The following is a 27,830-nucleotide window of genomic DNA, read 5'->3' as shown; positions in this document are numbered from 1 at the left end:
GGCTACGGTCCCGCACACCGTTAGGCCGTCTTCCGCTCACGCCCCAACATCGTGCAGCCCGCCTCCAGTGGTGTCGCGACAGGCGTGAATGCAGGGACGAATGGAGACGTGTCGTCTTCAGCGATGAGAGTCGCTTCTGCCTTGGTGCCAATGATGGTCGTATGCGTGTTTGGCGCCGTGCAGGTGAGCGCCACAATCAGGACTGCATACGACCAAGGCACACAGGGCCAACACCCGGCATCATGGTGTGGGGAGCGATCTCCTACACTGGCCGTACACCACTGGTGATCGTCGAGGGGACACTGAATAGTGCACGGTACATCCAAACCGTCATCGAACCCATCGTTCTACCATTCCTAGACCGGCAAGGGAACTTGCTGTTCCAACAGGACAATGCACGTTCGCATGTATCCCGTGCCACCCAACGTGCTCTAGAAGGTGTAAGTCAACTACCCTGGCCAGCAAGATCTCCGGATCTGTCCCCCATTGAGCATGTTTGGGACTGGATGAAGCGTCGTCTCACGCGGTCTGCACGTCCAGCACGAACGCTGGTCCAACTGAGGCGCCAGGTGGAAATGGCATGGCAAGCCGTTCCACAGGACTACATCCAGCATCTCTACGATCGTCTCCATGGGAGAATAGCAGCCTGCATTGCTGCGAAAGGTGGATATACACTGTACTAGTGCCGACATTGTGCATGCTCTGTTGCCTGTGTCTATGTGCCTGTGGTTCTGTCAGTGTCATCATGTGATGTATCTGACCCCAGGAATGTGTCAATAAAGTTTCCCCTTCCTGGGACAATGAATTCACGGTGTTCTTATTTCAATTTCCAGGAGTGTATTTGTATCTGATGTTGAGAAATTGTGTTCTAATCACGATTCATTAAGCACAAAAGTAGTAAGAGTTGCTGAGGCGCACGCTTCTGGTAACACACGCGTCACAGATGGAATACCAAGGTAGATACCTTAGCAAATACTTTTGCTATAACACGTATAAGATTCATCTATCCAAGCAGCCTGCGGTGCGTGAAAAAATCAAGCATAAAACCATCATTGTCTCCTTATTTCAGTCCACTATTAACTGTAACCAAACCAAACGGAAATACACGCTTAGTTCTGGACGCGCGTACCGTCAACAAAATCATCGTGCCAGTTCGCACAAAACCAGGAAATCTCGAAGAACAGTTGCAGATATTTTTTGGGGTAAAATACTTATCAACTGTGGAGGCCAAAATTCTATTTGGTAATTATCGTTAGGCAAAGAGTCATGGAGGGATACTACGTTAATTTTTGGTGGCAGCAGTCGCCAATTTTGCGTACTTGCATTCGGACTCAATGTAAGTTCAGGCTTTTTCATTACTGCTCTAGTCACAGTTATAGGCACAGAATTGCTGGAAAAGGTAACGTTGTACGTTGATGTAATTCTTTTAGCCGCACAGTCATGGGGAAATCACATATACATTTTAGAACATACACTATGTAAGTTCGCACAAGCTGGTGTTACAGCAAATCTACCGAAATCAAAGTTTGCGTGAAATGAGATTAAGTACTTGGGGTACATAATCAGTTCTGAAGGCATTAGACCAGATCTTAGTACATTGGATGCAATTAAGAATTTTCCTGAGCATAGCTTAATCATAACTGACACTTGGTTCAACAATCATGAAAGAAGGTTGTATACATGAAACAGGCCTGGAGATACAGGCAGGTTTCAATTAGATTATAGAATGGTAAGACAGAGATTTAAGAACCAGGTCTTAAATTGTAAGACATTTCCAGGGGCAGATGTGGACTCTGACCACAATCTATTGTTTAAAACTGAAAAAACTGCAAAAAGGTGGGGATTTAAGGAGATGGGACTTGCATAAACTGACAGAACCAGAGGTCGTAGAGAGTTCAGGGAGAGCATTTGGGAACGATTAACAGGAATGGGGGCCGGCCGCGGTGGTCTCGCGGTTCTAGGCGCGCAGTCCGGAACCGCGCGACTGCTACGGTCGCAGGTTCGAATCCTGCCTCGGGCATGGATGTGTGTGATGTCCTTAGGTTAGTTAGGTTTAAGTAGTTCTAAGTTCTAGGGGACTGATGACCACAGCTGTTAAGTCCCATAGTGCTCAGAGCCATTTTTGAACAGGAATGGGGGAAAGAAACACAGTGGAAGAAGAATGGATAGATTGGAGGGATGAAATAGTGAAGGCAGCAGAGGATCAAATAGGTAAAAAGACGAGGGCTAACAGAAATGTTTGGGTAACAGAAGAGATATTAAATTTAATTGATGAACGGACAAAATATAAAAATGCAGTAAATGAAGCAGACAAAAAGGTATACAAACGTCTCAAAAATTAGATAGACAGGCTAAGTAGTGATGGCTAGAGCACAAATGTAAGGATGTAGAGGCTTATCTCACTAGGGGTAAGATAGATACTGCCTACAGAAAAATTAAAGAAACCTTTGGAGAAAAGAGAACCACTTGTACGAATATCGAGAACTCAGATGGAAACCCAGTTCTAAGCAAAGAGGGGAAATCAGAAAGGTGGAAGGAGTATATGAGGGTATATACAAGGTGATGTACTTGAGGACAATTTCATGGAAGTGGAAGAGGATGTAGATGAAAATGAAATGGGAGATGTGATACTGCCTGAAGAGTTTGACAGAGCACTGAAAGACCTGAGTCGAAACAAGGCCCTGGGAGTAGACAACATTCCATTAGAACTACTGACGGCCTTGAGAGAGCCAGCCCTGACAAAACTCTACCATCTGGTGAGCAAGATGTATGAGACAGGCGAAATACCCTTAGACTTCAAGAAGAATATAATAATTCCAATCCCAAAGAAAGCTGGTGTTGACAGATGTGAAAATTACCGAACTATCAGTTTAATAAGTCACAGCTGCAAAATACTAACGCGAATTGAAACTTCCTGGCAGATTAAAACTGTGTGCCCGACCGAGACTCGAACTCTGGACCTTTGCCTTAGAGCACTTGCCCGCGAAAGGCAAAGGTCCCGAATTCGAGTCTCGGCCAGGAACACAGTTTTAATCTGCCAGGAAGTTTCATATCAGCGCACACTCCGCTGCAGAATGAAAATCTCATTCTTGAAACTAACGCGAATTCTTTACAGATGAATGGAAAAACTGGTAGAAGCCGAGCTCGGCCAAGATCATTTTGGATTCCGTAGAAATGTAAGAACACGGGAGGCAAAACTGACCCTAAGACTTATCTTAGAAGATAGATTAAAGAAAGGCAAACCTACGCTTCTAGCATTTGTAGACATAGAGTAAGCTTCTGACAATGTTGACTGGAATACTCTCTTTCAAATTCTGAACGTGGCAGGGGTAAAATACAGGGAGCGAAAGGCTATTTACAATTTGTACAGAAACCAAATGGCAGTTGTAAGAATCGAGGGGCATGAAAGGGAAGCAGTGGTTAGGAAAGGAGTGAGATAGGGTTGTAGTCTATCCCCGATGTTATTCAATCTGTATATTGAGCAAGCAGTAAAGGAAACGAGAGAAAAATTCGGAGTAGGAATTAAAATCCATGGAGAGGTTCGCCCATGACATTGTAATTTTGTCAGACACAGCAAAGGACCTGGAAGAGCAGTTAAACGGAATGGACAGTGTCTTGAAGGGAGGATATAAGATGAACATCAACAAAAGCAAAACGAGGATAATGGAATGTAGTCGAATTAAGTCGGGTGATGCTGAGGGAATTAGATTAGGAAATGAGACACTTAAAGTATTAGATGAGTTTTGCTATTTGGGGAGCAAAATAACTGATGATGGTCGAAGCAGAGAGGATATAAAATGCAGACTGGCTATGGCAAGGAAACCGTTCCTGAAGAAGAGAAATTTGTTAACATCGAGTATAGCTTTAAGTGTTAGGAAGGAGATTCTGAAAGTATTTGTGTGGAGTGTAGCCATGTATGGAAGTGAAACATGGACGATAAATAGTTTGAACAAGAAGAGAATAGAAGCTTTTGAAATCTGGTGCTACAGAAGAACGCTGAAGATCAGATGGGTAGATCACATAACTAATGAGGAACTATTGAATAGAATTGGGGAAAGGAGAAATTTGTGGCTCAACTTCACTAGAGGAAGAAATCGGTTGGTAAGACATGTTCTGAGGCATCAAGGGATCACCAATTTAGTATTGGAGGGCAGCGTGGGCGGTAACAATCGTAGATGAATACACTAAGCAGATTCAGAAGGATTTAGGATACAGTAGGTACTGGTAGATGAAGAAGCTTGCACACGATAGATTAGCATCTAAGAGCAGCTAAGAAGAAAGAAGAGATGGCGAGAAAGAAAACTTTATTGTGATTTAAATGATCCTTATACGATAAATGATTTATCTAATTTCTTATACTGCATAATGAATGTTATGCCAATCACTTAGGAATTTTCTATGTAACGATAATTACAGAAGACTGAGTATTTGTGAACCTGACACAAAAAGAAGTCATTCCTAGAAACGAACTACGTTCAAAGCACAGAATGAAACCACTCACTTTCAGAATACAATGGAAATGTCAAAGGAAGCAGACAAATGACATAGATGAGCGAAATCATCACACAACATTCAAAAACAGATTAGGGTCCACAATCACGTCAAGTGCTGTATCTAGTAGCTCGATTTAGAGGAATTTTAATTCTTACTTTAACAATAGTATTTAATTCATAGATAAGCGCTTGAGGTCATGCGTTGTAGCACGGCATGTGTTGGGTCTAATCTTTTCTTTCAGGTTTCAGTAGTAATTAAACAAATCCTATGGTGACATAAAAAACATAAGATTTCTGCATAAAAAATGTATAGTAGAATATTTAGATGACACAAGCAGTTAGACAGAAAACTTTTAAAAGAGCGAACAACGTCGTGGATGACGACAAGAACGTTCTAAGGCACCATAAACTTGTAAATTCAGACATTTAAGATCAGCGTAGTGTACAGTAAAACTCGTGTAAGGCTACGGCAAGCAGCAAAAACAAATATAAACGAGTGTAGACTACGGGTGTGTGAAGTAGAGCGGAATACGGAGGGCCGAATGTTCTCGGAAATGCAACGACAACCCACCTGCGAAGTACAACTGAAAGGGTACAGTAACGCCCGACATTGATAATAGGTACAACATTCTTCGTTATTCTTGTCATAACAACATATTTTTTGTAATAATAACTCAATTTCACTTAATACACCGAAGCCGGATACCAGTGTAGGAAAGAAGGATAATTTATTTATTTAATTTATCACATGTGCACTCCCAAAAAATAAATCCCTACATCCAATTTGGTGAGATCTGTAACATGAATGAATGTATGGTCGTCTGCTAACCGCAGATAGTGAATGTGAATCATCTTTGAGACGGTCCTTTGGTCACCTTTGGTGGAACCAAAGAGATGAAATTTACCTGAGCTTTGAGTGCCTGAAATGTGGCTGACCAATACGCTAGCAAGTTGCTCCCCCACTTCGGCAGAGGTGCGAGATGACCGAAAGAACGGCCATGTTTTCCGCATTCTGGCGCTGGATCTTGTGTTGGTAAGACCTGTCTTAGGAGTGCTCCGTAAAGACAAAAGAGTGGATAGGATGGTATGCATGTGGAATACTTAAGAGTGGTTTGGAATAATAATTTCTCTATTTCAGGAACTTTTGTGGGGAGAATTAAATGTCAGGCAGGTAATATTAATGGGATCGCAGTAATCTTCGGAAGTGACCAACGGTCACAACGAAACCACGTGTAGCTGTAAGTTGAAATACTTCCGAGTGCATAAGTTAAGCTGAATTACTGTCGTGTGTACTATAAGTTGGAAATATTTAAGAAATGGCTTGTGCAGGACTTGAAATTAGAGACGAGAACTTCCACGTGGTGAGTACTGTGTGAGTCTCAATCAGTGTATGAGACAAAGGATAAGGAGAAGTACTCGTCCATGGTAGCAGTTGAGGACTCGCGTGTGTGATGAATATGTTCTTAATATTACTTTGCGTGTTATGTTTCCGTGTGACGCTTAATTCGAACTATAATACTCTGAGAGTGAAGCAAGGTGAGTCAGCCGTCTATCCAGCAACGCCACTTGGCTTGCATTGCACAGGAAGACGTGCATATATCCTCCAGAGTTCGTAGTAGGAAAGAAAAGTTACGAAGTGGGGCAGTGTCGTGCGAAACTGGGATGAATACTAATTGAAGTGGGAAAGCTGAAAGTGATGTGATTATAACTTTGTGACTATTCCTTGTGTTGTATTCCATGTTGCCAGTGTGGTGTATTTCATGTAATTTAAGTAAGTGTGGTTTGCATGGGAGAGTAGCAAGATAGGTACAGAGGCAGTGAGTTATGCATGTTCCTTTTGTACCACTCGGTCTGGAGGAAATTTTCGATGATGGGTGTGAGAGTCGAAGTGTGAGATATAGCAAAAGATCCACCATCCTATCCAGAAAGTGCACTGTAGCGTTAGATAATTACGAGACCATAAAATAGAGAATCACCAATGTAAAGCCATGCCCACTGGGCGGAGTTTCTCATGTGTAATTGTTGAAGAAAATGTAATGGTGTGTTTAGGTTATAGAATTTATGGGAATAAAAAAGACAGTGAAAATAAAAAGATTGGTGGCCTTGTTCTTCGAACAGTGTGTAGCCACGATACCCAGAATTTATATTGTGTGCGCCATTCATATTCAGTGCGATGGCCACGTGTTGATCAAAGCCGTTAAATAAGAAAGAAAATGTGGTATTGCCAGTGAGTAGTGAACAGTCAGAGTTGCGTAAATTACTAATAGTCATTTTTGCGTTATCCCTTTCCGTTGTGTAATATTCAACAGGAGAATAACTTGAAACTTAATTGTGAGTACTAGAGTTCATGTTACTGGATAAATAAGAATGAGTCCACTCGCTTGGCAGACCACTCATCTTGCAGGACTGACTGCTTGATGCCACAGTATGAGCAAGGCATGTGGGTGCCTCTCACAACATCCAAAACAGGGGTGAACGCACAATCACTCTTCCACATGGCTCCGCAAAGCTGAGTGTGTTCCGGCACTTGTTTTCAAATGTATCGCCACCACGAAGACCACCACATGGGTGTTATTCTGCAAAAAAGACGCATCATAAAAAGAAATTGTGCGTGAAGCATGGAATGGACATGGATTATGAGAAAAAACTCTTTTAACAATGACTTCGAATAAACAGTTATCTTCAGAAACATTAACCTTAGAACGATTTTAAGTTTATCTGAGCACTTAGCAAACACTGCATATGATGGACAATCTGCAAAGACAATAAAAGTTATTAAATTGATATATATATATATATATATATATATATATATATATATATATATATATATATATATAAGCGACATTTATTTTGTGTGTAAAAAAAACAAATTGTATTCATTGTACTGTCTGATACATATTGAACTTTTTATTTCTATGCTAAGATGTACACTACTGGCCATTAAAATTGCTACACCACAAAGATGAGGTGCTACAGACGCGAAATTTAACCGTCAGGAAGAAGATGCTGTGATATGCAAATGATTAGCTTTTCAGAGCATTCACACAAGGTTGGCGCCGGTGGTGACACCTACAACGTGCTGACATGAGGAAAGTTTCCAACCGGTTTCTCATTCACAAACAGCAGTTGACTGTCGTTGCCTGGTCAAACGTTGTTGTGACGCCTCGTGTAAGGAGGAGAAATGCGTACCATCACGTTTCCGACTTTGATAAAGGTCGGATTGTAGCCCATCGCGATTACGGTTTATCGTATCGCGACATTGCTGCTCGCGTTGGTCGAGATCCAATGACTGTTAGCAGAATATGGAATCGGTCGGTTCAGGAGGGTAATACGGAACGCCGTGCTGGATCCCAACGGCCTCGTATCTCTAGCAGTCGAGATTACAGGCATCTTATCCGCACGGCTGTAACGAATCGTGCAGCCACGTCTCGATCCCTGAGTCAACAGATGGGGACGTTTGCAAGCCAACAACCATCTGTACGAACAGTTAGACGACGTTTGTAGCAGCATGGACTATCAGCTCTGAGACCATGGCAGCAGTTATTCTTGACGCTGCATGACAGACAGGAGCGCCTGCGATGGTGTACTCAACGACGAACCTGGGTGCACGAATGGCAAAACGTCATTTTTTCGGATGAATCCAGGTTCTGTTTACAGCATCATGATGGTCGCATCCGTGTTTGGCGACATCGCGGTGAACACACATTGGAAGCATGTATTCGTCATCGCCATACTGGCGTATCACCCGGCGTGATGGTATGGGGTGCCATTGGTTACACGTCTCGGTCACCTCTTGTTCACATTGACGACACTGTGAACAGTGGACGCTACATTTCAGATGCGTTACGACCCGTTGCTTTACCTGCGAGACCCTACATTTCAGCAGGATAATGCACGACCGCATGTTGCAGGTACTGTACGGTCCTTTCTGGATACAGAAAATGTTCGACTGCTGCCCTGTCTGTGGAAAGACTGGCAGACAGCGAGCTACTGTGCGTATCAGGTATTGTTGAAATATGAACGTTGTGTGACATCGGCTGTGACGTATTCTGCTCGCAGTGAGATTGTAATAACGCGGCAAGAAGAGCGGCGCGAGAATTTAAATCTGATTATTGCATTGAATGTAAAAGAAAACTGGTGTACGTGTGTTTTTGAGGAATATCGTAAACAAACCTCAGAAGTAAATAGTTCGACTGTAGTTTGACACTCAGCCTCAGTATATAGGGGCTTAGATCTTTTGCGGAAAAAGGAAAGTTCTATGTGGAATAAATATGCCGAGTAGCGGCAAAGTAGCGATTTATGTACATCTGATAGGCGTAAGAGGTAATATCGCAGATAATTTTATTTCTAGAAGAAAAGACAAAAACTTACAATTATATTCTTCTGTTACGACTGTTAGAGTTTGGAGAGGAATGTTTTAGTGTAATGTACCAGACGCTGTACAACTGTTTAGTTGATAAAGTAAGTCATCAGAAGTATCCGTATTTTATTTAAAATGATACTATACCGTATCTAATTGCTTCTGCCACAAACAGCTTGGATTTGTGTAGTAATATTCCGCAGCATTCAACGCGAAGATAATTGATTAAACGTAATGGCCTTTAACTGTCATTTCATTAGTGGTCTCGTATCGTAAAATATGTCCTTTCAGATCGGCAACCTGCATCTTTTAAATATCGAACTCTGTTGTTTCCTTTTCCGGCGACCATAAAATTCTATTTATGAGACCGCAACTAAAATCTGTAATAAGAATATTTATGTTATTTTATGAATAAATTAACAGTTATACGACAACTTTTATGAATAAATCAACCGTTATACGACAACCGCAAAAGTCACTGCAGAACTGAAAGTCGCACTTCTGTTTTTTGCAGATGACTTCCCAAAAGCAATGGATAAAGGCTACTAGGTGGATGCAGCATTTCTTGACTTCTGGAAGTATTTGACTTGGTACCACACCAAAGCTTGTTAGCAAAATTATGATCAGATGAGGAACAGCAAAATTTTTGACCGGAGTTAGGTATTCTTGGTGGGGAAGAACAAGTATGTTGCCTTCGACAGGGAGCCATCGAAAGAATTAGAAGGAGCTTCAAGTGTAGCCCAAAACTGTGGACGGGAACGTTTTCTATTGATGTTGTACATTAATGAGCTGGCAGCAAACTCAGAAACTTTGCAGGTGATGCAGTTATTTGTAACTAAGTACTATTTGAAAAACGTTGCCCAAATAACTAAACAGATCTTTACATGAATCAGTATAGTGGAAGTGAAAACCAATACCACCGATTTTTTTATGTGAAAACTCTTAATTCACTGGTGCTAAGGGCTCCGAATTGTAGGGCGCAACATGGCGGTGTGTAATGTAAACATGTCAGTGCGTGAGAAACAGTGTGCTCTAAGCGAATTTCGAATTCGAAGAGTTCGTCCACCCGTGAAACACCCTTTCCTTCAGCATGATAACGCCAGACCACACACGAGCGCTGTGACATCTGCAACAACCCCACGCCTTGAGTTCGATTGTCTTCGATCATCCTCCATACACTACTGACTTGGTCTATCCGATTTTCACCTGTTTCGAAAACTTAAAGCACACGTTCGAGGATTTCACTTTGACAGCGGTGAAGCGGCGCAAGCAGAGGTGAGGTTGTCGCTCCGTCAACACAGTCAAACATTCTACAGTGAGGGTATCAACAAACCGATCTCTCGTTTGGAGAAATGTGTTCGTCACCAGGATGCTTATGATGAGAAACACACACACACACACACAGGAAGCATTACCCTTCAACACGCCCTCGTAATATCCCATGACTGCAACATCAATGAAGCACAGTCGGAAACTCATACAAACACCTAGATTTAACAATTTGTATGGATTTGAAATAGAATAACACGATAAGATAAATCGTAGGAAAGGCAGTCGCAGACTTATTTTTGTCGGTGGAACATTGGGAACATGCTGTGAGATGTTAGACTATTGTTCAAGTGCCAGGAGAACCCTATCAAATGGGACCAGCACGGGATATTGAACGTATCCAAAGAAGGACAGCAAGAATGGATTGAAAGTTGTTTGACTCACTGAAGAACGTAATGGAAATGCTATGAAACCTGAAGAAGCGACGTCTGAATACAGAGGCCAATTATCCTACTTAAAAAGTTTCGAAAACCAATATAAAGTGGAGACTAATAAGACTATTGCTGAAACAAATTTTATTTCAAAAACATACATATTTAATTACTGTCACCATGCTACCTAGGCATCAAAATAACCAATGACGGACGGAGCAAGGAGGACGACAAAAACAGACCAGCACTGGCGAAAAGGGCACTCCTGGCCAATAGAAGTCTACTAGTATCGATCATAGGCCTTAATTTGAGGAAGGAATTTCTGAGAATGTACGTTTGGAGCACAGCATTGTATGGTAGTGAAACATGGACTGTGGTAAAACCGGAACAGAAAAGAATCGAAGCATTTGAGATGTGGTGTTAGAGATGAATGTTGAAAATTAGGTGTACTGGTAAGGTAAGGAATGAGCAGGTTCTTCGCAGAATCGGAGAGGAAAGGAATATGTGGAAAACACCGACAAGGAGAAGTGACAGTACGATAGGACATCTGTTAAGACATGAGGGAATGACTTCCATGCTACCAGAGGGAGCTGTAGAGGGCAAAAACTGTAGAGGAAGACACAGATTGGAATACGTCAAGCAAATAATTGAGGACGTAGGTTGCAAGTGCTACTCTGAGATGTGGAGGTTGGCACAGGAGAGGAATTCGTGGCGGGCTACATCAAACCAGTCAGTAGACTGATGACTCAAAAAGAAGCCCTCAATATACTTCCTTCCTCTATCCTTACAACGCTCCATGCGAATTTTCCATTGACAGGAACACTGCTGGAAGCCTTCCTCTGTGAGTTCCTTGTTGATGACGAGTGCCATCTTTTCCTTAACTGCTTCAACGATCTTGTTCCTTTTAATGCAGATTTGACCTTGGGAAATGGATAAAAGTCACATTGTGTTAGGTCAGGGGAATAAGACGGGTAGCCTAATACTGGGGTGCTGAACTTCACTAGAATTCTCTTAACACACAATGTGGTACAAGCTGGTGCGTTACGTTGATGCATAACGCATGTCTTGTTCTTCCACAATTCAGGATTTTTTTTCCCTTATTTTCTCACGGAGTTGAGCAAGAACCTCAAGGCAGTAGTGCTGATTAACAGTCTGACCTTCTTGAACCCAATGAAGGTATACGAGGTGCGACAATACAGTAATGAGACTGATTTTCTTTGCAAGATGTGGCAACCCTGCAGGCTTGCATAGGCACAATATCTTTGACCTTGGTCTATAAGCTGCTTCTAGTCCAAGCGGCACATTGATGCAACTGCTCAGTCGTGAGTTGTGCTGTAATACGTTAACACGTGTCTGTGTCTCTCGACACGGAAATGGAACCGCATACAGCCTGCATCTCGTGGTCGTGCGGTAGCGTTCTCGCTTCCCACACCCGGGTTCCCGGGTTCGATTCCCGGCGGAGTCAGGGATTTTCTCTGACTCGTGATGGCTGGGTGTTGTGTGATGTCCTTAGGTTAGTTAGGTTTAAGTAGTTCTAAGTTCTAGGGGACTGATGACCTAAGATGTTAAGTCCCATAGTGCTCAGAGCCATTTTTTTTTTGGAACCTCATAATATCGCCCAACGGTATACCATTTCTTTTTTCATTAAATTGGGTGAAGACGCGACGACAACTTACGGTAGTCTTCAGAAGGCTTTTGGAGAGGAGGTTATGTCAAGAGCTCAAGTTTTTCGTTTGCATAAAATATTTAGTGAAGGCAGAACGAATGTTGAAAATGAAGACCGCAGTGGACGACCATCGACCTCACGGACGGATGTCAACTTGGTCATGGTGCATGAACTCGCACGATCTGATCGAAGATTATCCGTGAAAATGATTGCAGAAGAACTGAACATCAGTCGAGAAACGGTTCGTCTAATAATAACTGAAGATCTTGATACGAGAAAGATTTGTGCAAAAATGGCCCCTAAAAATCTCACAGCACAACAGCGAGAAACAGAAAAATGTGGCAGCCGATCTGTTAGAGTGAAACGTCCCCTTAGAAAAATTGTACATGACTGCGCTTAAACTGACACACAATATTTTTTAGCGAAACGCAATCTGACTTTCAATAATCCCTACAAGAGAATGGCCCTGACTAAATTAACCTATACGTTTCACAAATCACTTACCTCACAAAAATCTTCGTTACTCGAACTACTGCAATACAGCGAGCGCCACTACTACCAGCTAAATAAAAGATTCAAACTACTGAAGGCACTAACTACTGATAGGCATAGTTAGCAAATGAAAGATTTTAATAGAGAACAAACAATGTATTTACCTTAATAGTGTACAAAAGTCATAATATCTATATCAGTCCATGATATCCAATATTACAAATTTACTGTCTCCGTCCAGATCATCCGCTCTCAAAATTCCGCCATCTCTCTCCCCACATCCACCACTGCTGGCGGCTCACCTCCAACTGCGCGACGCTACGCGCTGTTAACAGCCAACTGCCCAACACTACAATAGCCAACAACAATGCAAACCATCCACAGACTGCACACAGCACAGCCAGTGATTTTCATACACAGCGCTACGTGGTGTTACTAATATAAAAACCTAAACAGCCTACTTACAAGAGCAAACTGAAATCAATCCAGAATTGTTGAGCCGTGTTATCACAAGTGATGACAGTTGGTTTTTTCAGTACGACCCAGAGACAAAACGCCAAATTTCGCAATGGTGCTGAAAGGGATCACCCAGACTCGCATGTCAAAGACAAAAGTGAAATGCATGCTTGTGTGCTTCTTTGATTCCAAGGAAACTGATCATAAAGAGTGTGGGTGCCTTCTGAACAAACAGTTAACCAATATTACTACAAAGAAATTTTAGACAGACTTCGTAAAAGAGTTCTTTGTGTCCGTGCCAACATTGCTGATAATTGGATTCTACATCACGATAATGCGCCATCCCATGCTGCTCTGTCAGTACAGAAATTTTTAACCTCAAAACAAATTTCAGTGCTACCACAGCCACCTTATTCACCAGATATCGCTCCGTGAGAGTTTTTCCTATTTCCAAGAGTCAAAACGGCGTTCGAGCGGTTCCAGACTGAAGCGCCTAGAACCGCTCGGCCACACCGGCAGGCTTCACGTACTCTGGATACACTGGTTTTGTAGTAGGTGTCAAAAATATCTGCTGATGATATTCATGTAATTATTCAGTTATGTGACCATGCTAATCAACATAATTTTTTTTTATTTTGAGCAGTTGGCAAGGATATAAAAAATTTAGATTTAAAATTTGGAATGAGTTGTCGAATCTACAGATTTTATAATTTCATTGCGAATTTGAAAGTTGACTGCTGGCAGCTTGTTTTAATAACTGGCCCAGAGAGCAGGGTGAAGGCGGAAGAAAATCCTTTAAGTGATTAATATCAGGAAGTACGATTATAGTACACAACTATGACTGTAGTGTAACTAGGCCATTCCTTATAGGGCAAGCTGTGTGAAACGACTGTTTGTGCTACCTGTATCTTGTCAAAAGAATATAAATGTGTAGTGGAAAAAATATACACGAATCTTGCAACAATAATAACGTCCATATTGGTTTATCTACAAATCCAAAAACCGTGAAATGTTGATACATTTTGGTCTACCTCAACGGCGTCAACTCACTTCCATTCCTTACTCACATATAGGTGTTAGTTCGTGCAGAGGGTCATTTCTCGCTGAAATTACCTTTACTGAATTGAAAACTGAAAAAAGGTAGAAAAGTAGCTATGCTGCTACGAGAAGCTGTAACAGAGAGGGGAGCCTTGCACAGGCTTGCCACAGTCTCTGGTAGCAGTGAAGGAGGAGGTGTTGTTATGTTAACAGAAGAAATTACTTGTGAGGCAGAACATATTTTACCACGCACCAATATATTTAAACAAGGAATTGCACCTGCGGACAAGGCGGTGCTGTCGCCAAATAGCAACGGGAACAATGTCTTTCCTCCGCGTGTGTCCATTGACCAATATTCAGTCGATGAAATAAAAATTCAGTCTCTGCCAGAGAAATGACAAGAAGAAACATAAAGAAAACTACGTCAGAAATAAGTTTTCTACCATACATACTATGAAAATACGAGCATTGGTGTACGAAGGGAAACAAACATGCAGTTCATGTTGTGCTCGATCACGCCATTCAATGACTTTCATAAAGCCTTCTGGCGTAAAATCTACGGGCTATCCTCATAAACGTTGTCTGCACACCAGTGTTTATTCGCGTTTGCAATTAAAAGAGAGTGGTTCGACATGGTATGGATGCAGATGAACAATTATCTAACGGACGAAACTGCCCACGTGGCTGTCTGATTCACATAATCTACAAGCCCCTATCCTGTATAAAATCAGAATCGATATGAAATAATACGTAAACAGAAATTCGCAGAAGCCACAGGAACAAAGAAGTAGTTATGGATGATAGTAAAAATTAACTATGGAATACATTTCATACACGAAGCATGGCTAGACCAAAGGGAAACCACATGGGACGCCATCAAGGTCTACACATTTCCAGCTCTGTCGTCAACGTAAAAAATCCCCAACTGAGCACGTATTTGCTTCGCACTACCAACACCTTCCCAGGAGTCGCAAAAAGAATTCACGAAGATGTTACTGTTGTCCTTCAGTGTGTCGACTCAAAGATCTCTGTACACTGCAGACTAGACAATGACCATCATGAGTATCTTTGGAGAGGCCATTTTCCAGTAAATGTATGCACGTAACAATTTTTTTTTTTATCTGAGTAATAAATCGAGACTAGCGCACGAATTTTGCGCTTGTTGAAAATGATCTCAGGACGTTTCATAACATATGGGAAAATTACTACTTATTCCAAAATATTAAGCAGGCTATATAGAAAGTTTCTGGGTCTTCTAAAATGTTCAAGAGTGTTCTTTTTCAGCAGCATGTATGATTTCAGGCGCTATTTCGTGTCACTGACTGTGTGTTTTTGTTCTTTTAGTTGTGACTTAATTCAAGACAGGTTTGTGCCAATGAGACACAAATATTCTCTGAATCTTGTTTTGAAATTTCCTCCTATTTAACCCATGTATATTTTTCAGAGATAAAACAAATAGAACTGACATTATGTAATGAGTAGTATCAACAACTTATTCATAAAATGTAAAGAATATTGCTCTTGCCAGTCGTATAACACCAAAAATGTATCGGCTAATTACCACCGTCATTTAATACATGAATTTTATCAGTGGACGTCTTTGGCAAACACGACGCAAGACAGGTAAAATTATGACATGTGAAGAATCAGCATGCTCATTAGTCATACAAAACACTATATGCCAGAGTTAAACATATGAAATATTTGGTACAGATGGTGCTGGGCAGCTTTTAGGAAGGCTAAAAATCACAATGAATGATACACAACTGCAGTACTTTATTTTTGTTAAAGACAACTGATTTGGATCCTGCATCAGACCTGTTTTGAATCCCCTGTACCCAAAAGGAAAAACAAAATAACAAGTGCATATAATTCTAACATATAAATGCATATAACTCTAACAAATAAATCATTATTCATCATGCATACAAACATTATATGATGAGCATAAGATATTATTACAAGGCAGTACCGTACTCACAAAAAGCTATTCAGATATGTATTTTTCAATTACAATGCCAAATGCAACTTTTACAATGTACTGTTGTTATTAATAGCTGCGTATGCATAATCGTTACGCCCAGATAAAATTAAAGACGAGTATTTCTATCTTATTCTCCCACTTCGAATTGAATAGCGGAAAGACCTTACGAAAGAGGCCCAAGACACTCCAGAGATACATGACTATCGTTTTATTCAGTCTGTTAACGTATCAGTGACGTCATAATGCCTTTTAACTTGACTGATATTCGTATACAACAGAGTTATGTTATTTATTTGTTCCCTACCTAACACTGACTATATTAGATTGTTCTAGTAGTATCAGTAAAAACACGTAAAATATGCATCTATGAGCTCATACCAATAATACAGGGTGGTGAAAATAAAAGTGGCCTAGAGAACAGAGTCCCTGGGTACAAAGAAACACAGCTGAGGAAAGAAAATAACAGTACCAACCTGACTACAGCAGATGCTGAAAGTGACCACCATTCATCTCATGGCAATTCTGGGCTCTTGTGAGCGAGATGCTGAAGGTGGGTCGAAGTTGGACTACTAGAATTTCTGCAATCTCATCTGCTGCAGGTCTCGAAGACTACGAGGGTTGTTGTGATACACCTTAGACCTGAGGGCACCCCACGCAAAGTAACTGCGGACTGACAGGTCAGGTGACTTGGATGGGTGGCCAACTAGGGCCGCGAGCAGACTGACCCCTGTTAACAACTCTGTCAGGAGTGAATATTGTGTAAATGTGCTCCTAGATTCGACTAGTTGTATAAGCAATTGCTCCATCCTGTTGGAAGTAACAGTAGGTCTTTTCCTCCTCCATTAATACATTGTTGTTGTTGTTGTGGTCTTCAGTCGTGAGATTGGTTTGATGCAGCTCTCCATGCTACTCTATCCTGTGCAAGCTTCTTCATCTCCCAGTACTTACTGCTACCTGCATCCTTCTGAATCTGCTTAGTGTATTCATCTCTTGGTCTCCCTCTACGATTTTTACGCTCCATGCTGCCCTCCAATGCTAAATTTGTGATCCCTTCATGCCTCAGAACATGTCCCACCAACCGGTCCCTTCTTCTTGTCAAGTTGTGCCACAAACTCCTCTTCTCCCCAATTCTATTCAATACCTCCTCATTACTTATGTGATCTACCCATCTAATCTTCATCATTCTTTCGAAAGCTTCTATTCTCTTCTTATCCCAACTATTTATCGTCCATGTTTCACTTCCATACATGGCTACACTTCCTGACACCTAAATCTGTACTCGATGTTAACAAACAGTAATACATACATTCATCCAATTGTATCCACTCGACCAGAGCACTTTTACTTGCCTACCCTATGAAGCAACAAACACAAATTAAGTAAAAACTGTAAAAGACAATCTTTTAATGTATTTAACCAGATTGAAAAGAATTCTCATGGACAAAAAGCTGTTAAAGTGTTGCAGCCCATTAGGTATAATGTTGTAAAAAGGAATTTGGATATCAGTATTGCATATGCCACTGAAGATGGGCATGTACCCAAAAGTAGTCGGACACTGAAATAAAAAAAAGACCGAAAAGTACTGTCTATTGTGTGCCTCACATCACCATGTATATATGACAACATGACGTACTTCCTGTATTTGTTAGCTGCAGAACACCACATGTACAACACAAGTTTACTCAAGCATTTTCAGAGAAATAAGTAAAAGTGAATAGGTTAGAGAGGAATAATTAACAGCGACTAATTAGGCCACTGCCAACTTGCGGCGGCCCACTGTCGTCGGTTTGCATTCCGCAGGGAGTTCGGCGGCGAGCAGTTGGCAGCAGCAGCAGGGGAAGCCCTGTGGCGAGGCCGCGCGCGCGTTTGTCTGGAGGTTGTTGGCAAGACTGGCCGGGCTGGTAACGGCGGCAGACCGCAGCGGGTGGGCAGACCGCAGCGCCGGCGGGCTGCTCCGCTCTGGCTCCGTTCCCCCACCCCCTACCCCGCGGCCGAGCCAGGCCGGCCAACTCTGGCCGCAAGCCGCAGACTCCCAGCTGGGCAGACCGCGCGCCGGAACAAGGGCGGCCCCGGCCGCCAGCGTACACTTGCGGCCGCGGTCTACCGGCGGGGCCCAGAGCCCTGAGCCCTGGCCTGCGGTGGGCCAAGGGCGGGGCAGGCTGGGGCCCTGCACTCTGCACTCATGCCCTGCACTCTGCCCACACACCGCGCCGCCGCCTCGCAGTTCCAGCTGTGACGCGAGTCATGAAACCGCCACTGTGTCTGCATAGCAGTTACAACACACAATTGTTCCACATTATATCGCTTCCTCTTTTAGCATTTTAATCCTTAATACACACTTCAAGATACCAAGTGCGCTCATCGTACAGAAACATTAGTTACCCTCAAGGGACACCACGTTAACACTGTCTTAATATTTTCACTTTGGCGCGGAAAAGACTCCAACTGAAACTACTCACTTGTAATAGTCCCTTGCGACTGAGACAGGAACTGAAGTTGAGGGGAGGAAAGCAAAAGCTGATATATTTCACTTCTTTTCCAAGTGTTCCTTTACAAAGGAAAACCCACGAGAATTGATCCAGTTTACTGCTTGTAACACTGAAAAGATGAGCGAAGTAAGTAATAGTGTCAGTGGTGTTGAGAAACACCTGAAATCGTTAAAACTGAACAAAGCTCCAGGGGCCGATGGATTCCGTATCAGATTATGTACTGAATTTGCGGCTCTTCTATCTGTACATATACACCTACATCTACATCGATACTCTGCAAATCACATTTAAGTGCCTGGCAGAGTGCCTGGCACCTCCACACTTCTCTATTATTTCTATCTCGTGCAGAGCTCGGAAAAAACGAACACCTAAATCTTTCCGTGCGACCTTTGACTTTCCTTATTGCATTACGGTGATCGTGTCTCCCAATGCAGGCCGGCCGGGGTGGCCGAGCGGTTCTAGGCGTTACAGTCTCGGAACTGCGCGACCGCTACGGTCGCAGGTTCGAATCCTGCCTCGGGCATGAATGTGTGTGATGTGCTTAGGTTAGTTAGGTTTAAGTAGCTCTAAGTTCTAGGAGACTGATAACTTCTAAGGTTAAGTCCCATAGTGCTCAGACCCATTTTTTTTGTCTCCCAGTGTATCCCGCTGTCAACAAAACATTTTCACATTCGGAGGAGAAAGTTGGTGATCGAAATTTCGTCAGAAGATTTCACCATAATGAAAAACGCGTTTGTTTCAATGACGTCCACCACACACCCAGTATCATTTCAGTGACACTCTCTCCCCTATTTCGCGACAATACAAAACGTGCTGCTCTTCTTTCTCGGTGTACTCTGTCACTCCTGTCTGGTAAGGATCCCACACCGCGAAGCAGTATTTTAAAGGAGGATGGACAAGCGTAGCATAGGCAGTCTCCTTAGTTGATCTGTTACATTTTCTGAGTGTCCAGCCAATAAAACGCAATCTTTGGTTAGCCTTCCCAACAACATTTTCAATGTGCTCCTTCCAGTTTAAGTTGTTCGTAATTGTAATTCCTAGGTATTTAGTCGAATTTATTGTAGATCCCACGAACAAAAAACTGTTTGCTTGGAAAAAATCATAGATCACACACGTCTGCAAGAAGGGTAGTAGAAATGATCCGCAAAACTACCGGCCAATATCTCTGACATCAGTTTGTTGTAGAATCTTAGAACATGTTCTCAGCCCAAACATGATGAGGTATCTCGAACAGAACGAGCTCCTGCCGCGCGGTCTGCGACGTCTTCACGCGGCTCCCCCCGTCGGAGGTTCGAGTCCTCCCTCGGGCATGGGTGAGTGTGTGTTGTCCTTAGCGTAAGTTAGTTCAACTTAGTGTATGTGGTGTGCAAGCTTAGGGACCGATGACCTCAGCAGTTTGATCCCACAGGAACTTACCACAAATTTCCAATTTCCAACGACCTCCTCCATGCCGACCAGCACGGATTCCGAAAACATCGATCATGTGAAACTCAACTCGCACTTTTGGAAAAGCATTTGCCTCTGTAGCACAGCTACGCTTATTATCAGAAGCACGATCATATGGGGTATCAACTGAAATTTGTGACTGGACTGAGGACTTCTTGGTAGGGAGGACGCAACATCTTATCTCGGTATGAGGGTCATAGTCATACGTAGAAGTAACTTCGGATACACCCCAGGGAAGTGTGTTGCGACTCCTGTTGTTCATGTTAAATATTAATGACTTTGTAGACAACAGTAACATTAACCCGAGAGTTTTCTCAGATAATACAGCTATCTATAGTGAAGTACTGTCTGAAAGAAGGTTCATAAATATTCTGTCAGATCTTGATAAGATTTCAAAGTGGTCCAAAGACTGGCAACTTACTTTAAATGTTCAGAAATGTAAAACTGTGCAATTCACAAAATGAAGAAATCGTAGTATCCTATGAATATAATATCAATGAGTCACTGTTGGCAATGGCCAATTCATACAAATACCTGCGTTTAACACTTTGTAGCGATATGAAACAGAATGATGACATAGGCCCAGTCGTGGGTAAAGCAGATGGTAGGATTCTTTTTATTGATAGAATAATGGGAAAGTGCAAGCAGTCTGCAAAGGACATTGCTTGCAAATCGCTCTTGCAACCGGGTCTAGAATATCGCTCAAATGAGTGAGATCCATTTCAAATACGACTAACTGGGAATATCAGACGTGTACAGAGAAGGACAGTACGAATGATCCACAGGTTTGTTTGATCCGTGGGAGAGGGTCAGAGAGATACTGAAGAAACTGAACTGTCTGTCTCTTGTAGCTAGACGTAAACTATCCCGAGAAAAGTCTACTAACAACTTTCCAAGACAGGAAGAAGATGCTGTGATATGCAAATGATCACCTTTTCAGAGCATTCACACAAGGTTGGCGCCGGTGGTGACACCTACAACGAGCTGACATGAGGAAAGTTTCCAACCGATTTCTCATACACAAACAGAAGTTGACCGGTATTGCCTGGTGAAGCGTTGTTATGATGCCTCGTGTAAGAAGGAGAAACGCATACCATCACATTTCCGACTTTTATAAAGGTTCGATTGTAGCCTATCGCGACTGCGGTTTATCGTATCGCGACATTGCTGCTCGCGTTGGCCGAGATCCAATGACTGTTAGCAGAATATGGAATCGGTGGCTTCAGGAGGGTAATACGGGACGCCGTGCTGGATCCCAACGACTTCGTGTCACTAGCAGTCGAGATGACAGGCATGTTATCCGCATGGCTGTAACGGATCGTACAGCCACGTCTCGATCCCTGAGTCAACAGATGGGGACGTTTGCAAGACAACAACCATCTGCACGAACAGTTCGACGATGTTTGCAGCAGCATGGACTATCAGCTCGGAGACCATGGCTGCGGTTACCTTTGACGCTGCATCACAGACAGGAGCGTCTGCGATGGTGTACTCGACGACGAACCTGGGTGCACGAATGGCAAAACGTCATTTTTTCGGATGAATCCAGGCTCTGTTTACAACATCATGATGGTCGCATCCGTGTTTGCCGACATCGCGGTGAAACCACATTAGAAGCGTGTATTCGTCATCGCCATACTGGCGTATCACCCGGCGTGATGGTATGGGGTGCAATTGGTTACACGTCTCGGTCACCTCTTGTTCGTATGACGGCACTTTGAACAGTGGACGCTACATTTCAGATGCGCTACGACCCGTGGCTTTACCCTCCATTCGATCCCTGCGAAACCCTACATTTCAGCAGGATAATGCACGACCGCATGTTGCAGGTCCTGTACGGGCCTTTCTGGATACAGAAAATGTTCGACTGCTGCTCTCACCAATTGGAAACGTCTGGTCAATGGTGGCCGAGCAACTGGCTCGTCACAATACGCCAGTCACCACTCTTGATGAACTGTGGTATCGTGTTGAAGCTGCATGGGCATCTGTACCTGTACACGCCATCCAAGCTCTGTTTGACTTAATGCCCAGGCGTATCAAGGCCATTATTACGGTCAGAGGTGGTTGTTCTGGGTACTGTTTTCTCGGGATCTATGCACCCAAATTGCGTGAAAATGTAGTCTTATGCCAGTTCTAGTATAATATATTTGTCCAATGAATACCCGTTTATCATCTGCATTTCTTCTTGGTGTAGCAATTTTAATGGCCAGTAGTGTACATGTATGTGCTAGCGAGTCCAGCATATTCCATTGCTGTATGTGGCCATTAACGGCAATCTCGTCAATACGTTGCAAGTGTCAGCCGTGACCAGAACAGTATAGTTGTGAGTGCGTTATGTTGGATCTAACTGAATTCAAACATCGACAAATTGTTGGTGCTCATATGGTGGGTGCTTCCGTAACCATGGTAGCGGAAGTGTTCTGTGTTTAAGAGGCACCGCGTCGAAAATTTAGACCGCATTCAGGGAAAGGGGGCAAACATTGTCCCCTAAGCCACCACGCGGCCGAAAGTGTGCGTTGAGTGATAGTGACTGATGATCATTTAATAGGACTGTGACGAAAAATAAGAAGAGAATAACCGCAAAAGTCACTGCAGGATTGAGTGCCACACTCGTCAGCATCGCCGCGCGGTCTAAGGCGCCTTGTCACGGTTCGCACGGCTTCCCCCGTAAGGGTTCGAGTCCTCACTCGGGCATAGGTGTGTGTGTTGTCCTTAGCGTAAGTTAGTTTAAGTTAGATTAAGTAGTGTGTAAGCCTAGGGACCGATGACCTCAGCAGTTTGTTCCCACAGGAATTTACCACCACAATCCCAGCAGTTCATTCTTGGTCGTCCACTGTTGTTATTCCCTCTTGGCTATTGTACATATTGTATATTATCCGTCTCTCCCTACAGCTTACTCCTATTTTTCGATTATCTATCACCATTTTACATTGTCGAACGCTTTTACCACGTCGACAAATCCCATGAATGTATCTTGATTTTTCTTTAGTCTTGCTTCCATTATCAACCGCAACATCAGAATTGCTTCTCTGGTGACTTTGCGTTTCGTAAAGCCAAACTGATCGCCATCTAACACATCCTCAATTTTCTTTTCCATTCCTCTGTATATTAGTCTTGTCAGCAACTTGGAAGGATATTTCTCGCACTTGTCAGCTCTGCTGTCTTTGGAATTGTGTGGATGATTTTTCTCTCTTTTCTTACCCATGGCCAAACTGCCTCCCCACCTGGGTTGATTCGTTCTTCACGCCATGGCCTTTTTCGACCAATAGGAGCGTTCCTGTTATTTTGTGGAAACACTCTCTACCAATCTCAATGTCCCTTCTATTAAACTGTGTTGGAACTTCAGTATTTTTCACCTTTCTAGTGCGTTTTCGCCAATCGGACATTTTGTGCCCGTTCTAGATGCCTAAAGTACATTGACGTTCATGTGTGTCACACTTGCTGGACATGTGATCGAAATACATCACTGGCTTTTGTTTGTATCCCTTTGGAATTCCGAAATGCAGCTTTCTAAAGCTCCTTCTCTGTCCCTCTACAGATTTGCCACTACATGCGTTTCTCCCACCTGCGTCACCTGGTCTGGTCGTTGACTTTCCACCTGCCACCCCTTTAAGTGGCAGCGCGCCTTCGCTTCTGCCCTTGTCCCTCTAGCTTTCAAACTAAAACGCCTCACGCTGCTTGTTCCACCTTCCGCTCAAAGACATGCATTATATAGGAACAGTGTGTTAATTACTGTCGATTGACTCTCATCCCTTTTTGCATTACATACTGATGGGCAATTTTGCTCATAACCGCCGAATTACGTTAGGTGTCACCTTCTCATTGCGATGTATAAAGGTCTCATGTAAGGTGTGAATCTGACCTTCATTTATTCTGCCACCTTACAAAGATACATGTTACATCTGGAGAATCCTGTCTTAATACATATGCACAAAATTTAACGTGATTCTCATAATCGTTTCCGTACAGCTCTTGATGGAAACAGATATGTACAGGACAGTTGCCTGACTGCACGAAAGCTAACGTGCTGATCAGCTGCAACAGCAGCAAGAACATGAATTGCCCCCTTTCTTATGTCGTCACTTGTTTCCTTCTGTTATGTTGTTTAGGTATTACACTACCACTTTCATGTAATTGGTTGAAGAGGTTGGCGTCTGTTGGGATGTCTTGCCGCATACAATGTACAGCAACGAACTCCTTTCTTCCTGCTTTCTCCATACACCATAGGAACGTCGACTTTGTTTATTGCCTAACAATGCAAGTCCCTGAGTACCAATCTATTCTGTGAAAACCGCACCTCAACAGCTATTTCCATTTCCAAAACATCCGCGGTGCAAGGTTTAGGTGAGTCACCGATGGAAAAGCAATCGCAATAACAAGAAGTTGTGTGGTACAAACGAAAGTTGGGAAGTGCGTTTCTACACCTGAAAGATGATAAATGGCTCTGAGCACTATGGGACTTAACATCTGAGGTAATCAGTCCCCTAGAACATAGAACTACTTAAACCTAACTAACCTAAGGACATCACACACATCCATGCCCGAGGCAGGATTCGAACTTCCGATCGTAGCGGTCGCGCGTTTCCAGACTGTAGCGCCTAGAACCGCTCGGCAACACGGGCCGGCTGAAAGATGATATCTTTTCAAATTTCGCGCCAGTCGCGTAAGACGCGCTGGCAGCGCCATTATGAGGACGTGAACTAGGTATGCACGTTGTAACGGTCGTGAGCGTCAGCTACATTTGACCTTGGACGTTATGAGTAGATATTCGTCAAGAATGCCTTTAAGGCGAAAAAGACGCCATTATCAACACCTCACTGAGATGGAACGAGGTCGTGTAATAGGGCTACGAGAAGCTGGATACTCCTTACGTAATACTGCAGAACGACTTGGCAGGGATGTAGCCACTGTACGTAACTCCTGGTAGCGGTGGGCACAAGGATGCACGATCCCAAGAAGGCGGATTCCGGACGGCCACGTGGTACTGCCGAGAGCTGAAGCCAACGTGTTGGTTCATGGATCTGGCGCATAGTACTGCAGCTGCAGCACAAATCTGAGCAGCGGTTGGCACCACAGTGAGACCACATACTGTCGCAAATCGCTTACTTCAAGGACAGCCCCGAGACAGGTGCCCTATAGCATGGATGTCACTGACCCCAAACCACTGTCATTTGCCACTTCAGTGGTGTCAAAAGATAGGTCATTGGGAAGTGGGCTGGGTGTCTGTTGTGTTTTCTGATGAAAAGCTGGTCCTGCCTCGATGCCAGTGATGGCCGTGTGTTGGTTAGGAGCACCTGGACTTGTGGTCTTGGGTCCTATTACGTACGGCAGCAGGAGCGCTCCCGTGGTTATCCCACGCACCCTGACAACAAACTTGTACGTCAGTCTGGGGATTCTACCTGTTGTGGCGCCGTTCATCAACACCATTCCAAAAGGTGTTTTCCAACAGGATAACGCTCGCCCATATACCATTGTTGTAACCCAACATGCTCTACTGAGCGTCGATACGTTGCCTTGGCTTCATCAATCACCAGTTCTGTCTCCAGTCGAGCAGATATGGGACATCATAGGACGACAAATGGATGAAAAATGGCTTTAGAAGAATAGTGAAAGATAGAAAAGAAGAATCTTGCGAAAAACGTTAGGTCAAATCAAGACTAAAGACGACAGTTGGGTTTTGAGGCCGAATAAGGAAGTACACTCATTCTGCCTTAAAATAAAACAGACGAGATCATGAAAACCGTGTTATACACGCCACGGACATCTAGAGAGAGAGAGGACGTCGACAGATTAACAAAGAAGATCCACACATTCTCCAAAACGCTACGGTCGCAGGTTCGAATCCTGCCTCGGGCATGGATGTGAGTGATGTCCTTAGGTTAGCTAGGTTTAAGTAGTTCTAAGTTCTAGGGGACTGATGACCTCAGCAGTTAAGCCCCGTAGTGCTCAGAGCCATTCTCCAAAAGAAGGAAAATAAACAGAGAAAATAGCTAGGGAGGCAACAGTTCGAAAAAACGCAGATCGAACAAGTGCGATTAACTCAACAGGGACAAGTTCAAACTAGAAGTCAAGAAATTCAAAGGGTTTCATGAAGATGAAACAAACAGAAAAACAACTATTGTTAAAGGGTCAGATGAGAGATAAAGAGCACATTCTGAGAAAAGAAAGAGCTTTGATGTAGCATGAGGGAAAAGAGAAATATACAGTTATCTTCACGTGCTCCTTAGCTCTTACATCTATACATATATACTGAAGGAAGTACATGTTTTAAATGGAACCCTTACTTTTCAGAACTGTATTGCATAACTCTTAAGCGGACAATTACAGCGACATAGCCACAATGAAATTTTCACTCTGCAGCGGAGTGTGCGCTGATGTCTGCCAGGACGTTTCACACGGTGACATAGCGTTTGTTAATGTTGACGTTGAAACCTGTCGTAAAAAAGATTCGAGAAATTTCCTAGAATCTGAGAGCACGGTGGTCGGGATCGGCGTTAGTGGTGGAAACACCGCCAAGCGAGGCTGTCGCGCTACGCTGTCAGAATGCCAACACATTTGCCTGTTTACTTGTCTGCACTGCAGGCCGCTCATTTCTGCATCAAAATTCGTTGCGTGCAGGCATGCACACCAGTGAGGAGAAGTTGGATACACTGCTTTTATATGGTGTACGTAAAAGAAATGCCGTAAAAACAGCACAGCCGTGTAGGGCTATCTATCCGTATTGCGGATGTCCGACGCGCCAGACAGTTGCACGAATTATTAAGACTCTAGTGCGGACAGGCTGCTTAAACGTCGAAACGTGGACAAGAAAGAAGACTGCAACTGACAGAGAACACGAAGAGGCTGCTCTGGCTACGACGCTAATAAACCCGCATACTGGTATGAGACGTATTGCCAACGAATGTGGAATGAGCCAGTCGATTGTCATTGATATCCCGCATAGACAGAATTTCCGCGTATCTACATCTACACCATACCTCGCAAGCCATCTAATGGTGTGTGGCGGAGGGTACTTTCGGTTGCACTATCTGATCCCTCCAACCCCATTCCACTCGCGAATAGTGCGTGACAAGAATGATTGTCGGCAAGCCTCCGTATCGGCTCTGATTTCTCGAATTTTCTCCTCGTGCCCAATACGCGAGATGTATGTTGGGGGAAGTAATGTGTCGTCCAACTCCTCCTGAAAAGTGCTGCCCCGAAATTTCAGTAGTAAGTCTCTCCGTGATGCACAACGCCTCTCTTGTAACGTCTGCCAGTGGAGTTTGTTTAACATTTCCCGTAACGCTCTCTCGTCAGCTTAACTATTCCATGACGAAACGCGCCGCTCTTCGTTGGATCTTTTCTGTCAGTCCTACCTGACAGGGATCCCAGGTAGATGAACAATACTCAAGAATCGGACGAACAAGCGACTTATAAGCCACTTCTTTCGCGGATGAGTTTCCTTAAGATTCTTCAGATGTATCCGGTATCTGCTTTTCCCACTATCTGTTTTATGTGGTCATTCCACTTAAGGTCGTTGTGGGTAATTACTCCTAGATATTTTACGGCAGACACTGTTTCCAGCTATTTGTCATCAATAGTGTAGCTGTACGGTAGTGGATTTCTGTTCCTACGTATTCGCAGTATGTTACATTTATTTACGTTCAGGGTCAGCTGCCAGAGTCTGCAACATTCATCAATTCTCTGGAGGTCTTTCTGCAAAT

Source organism: Schistocerca americana, chromosome 7, assembly GCF_021461395.2.
Source record: "Schistocerca americana isolate TAMUIC-IGC-003095 chromosome 7, iqSchAmer2.1, whole genome shotgun sequence".
NCBI lineage: Eukaryota > Metazoa > Arthropoda > Insecta > Orthoptera > Acrididae > Schistocerca > Schistocerca americana.
Note: the sequence above shows the minus strand (reverse complement) of the source record.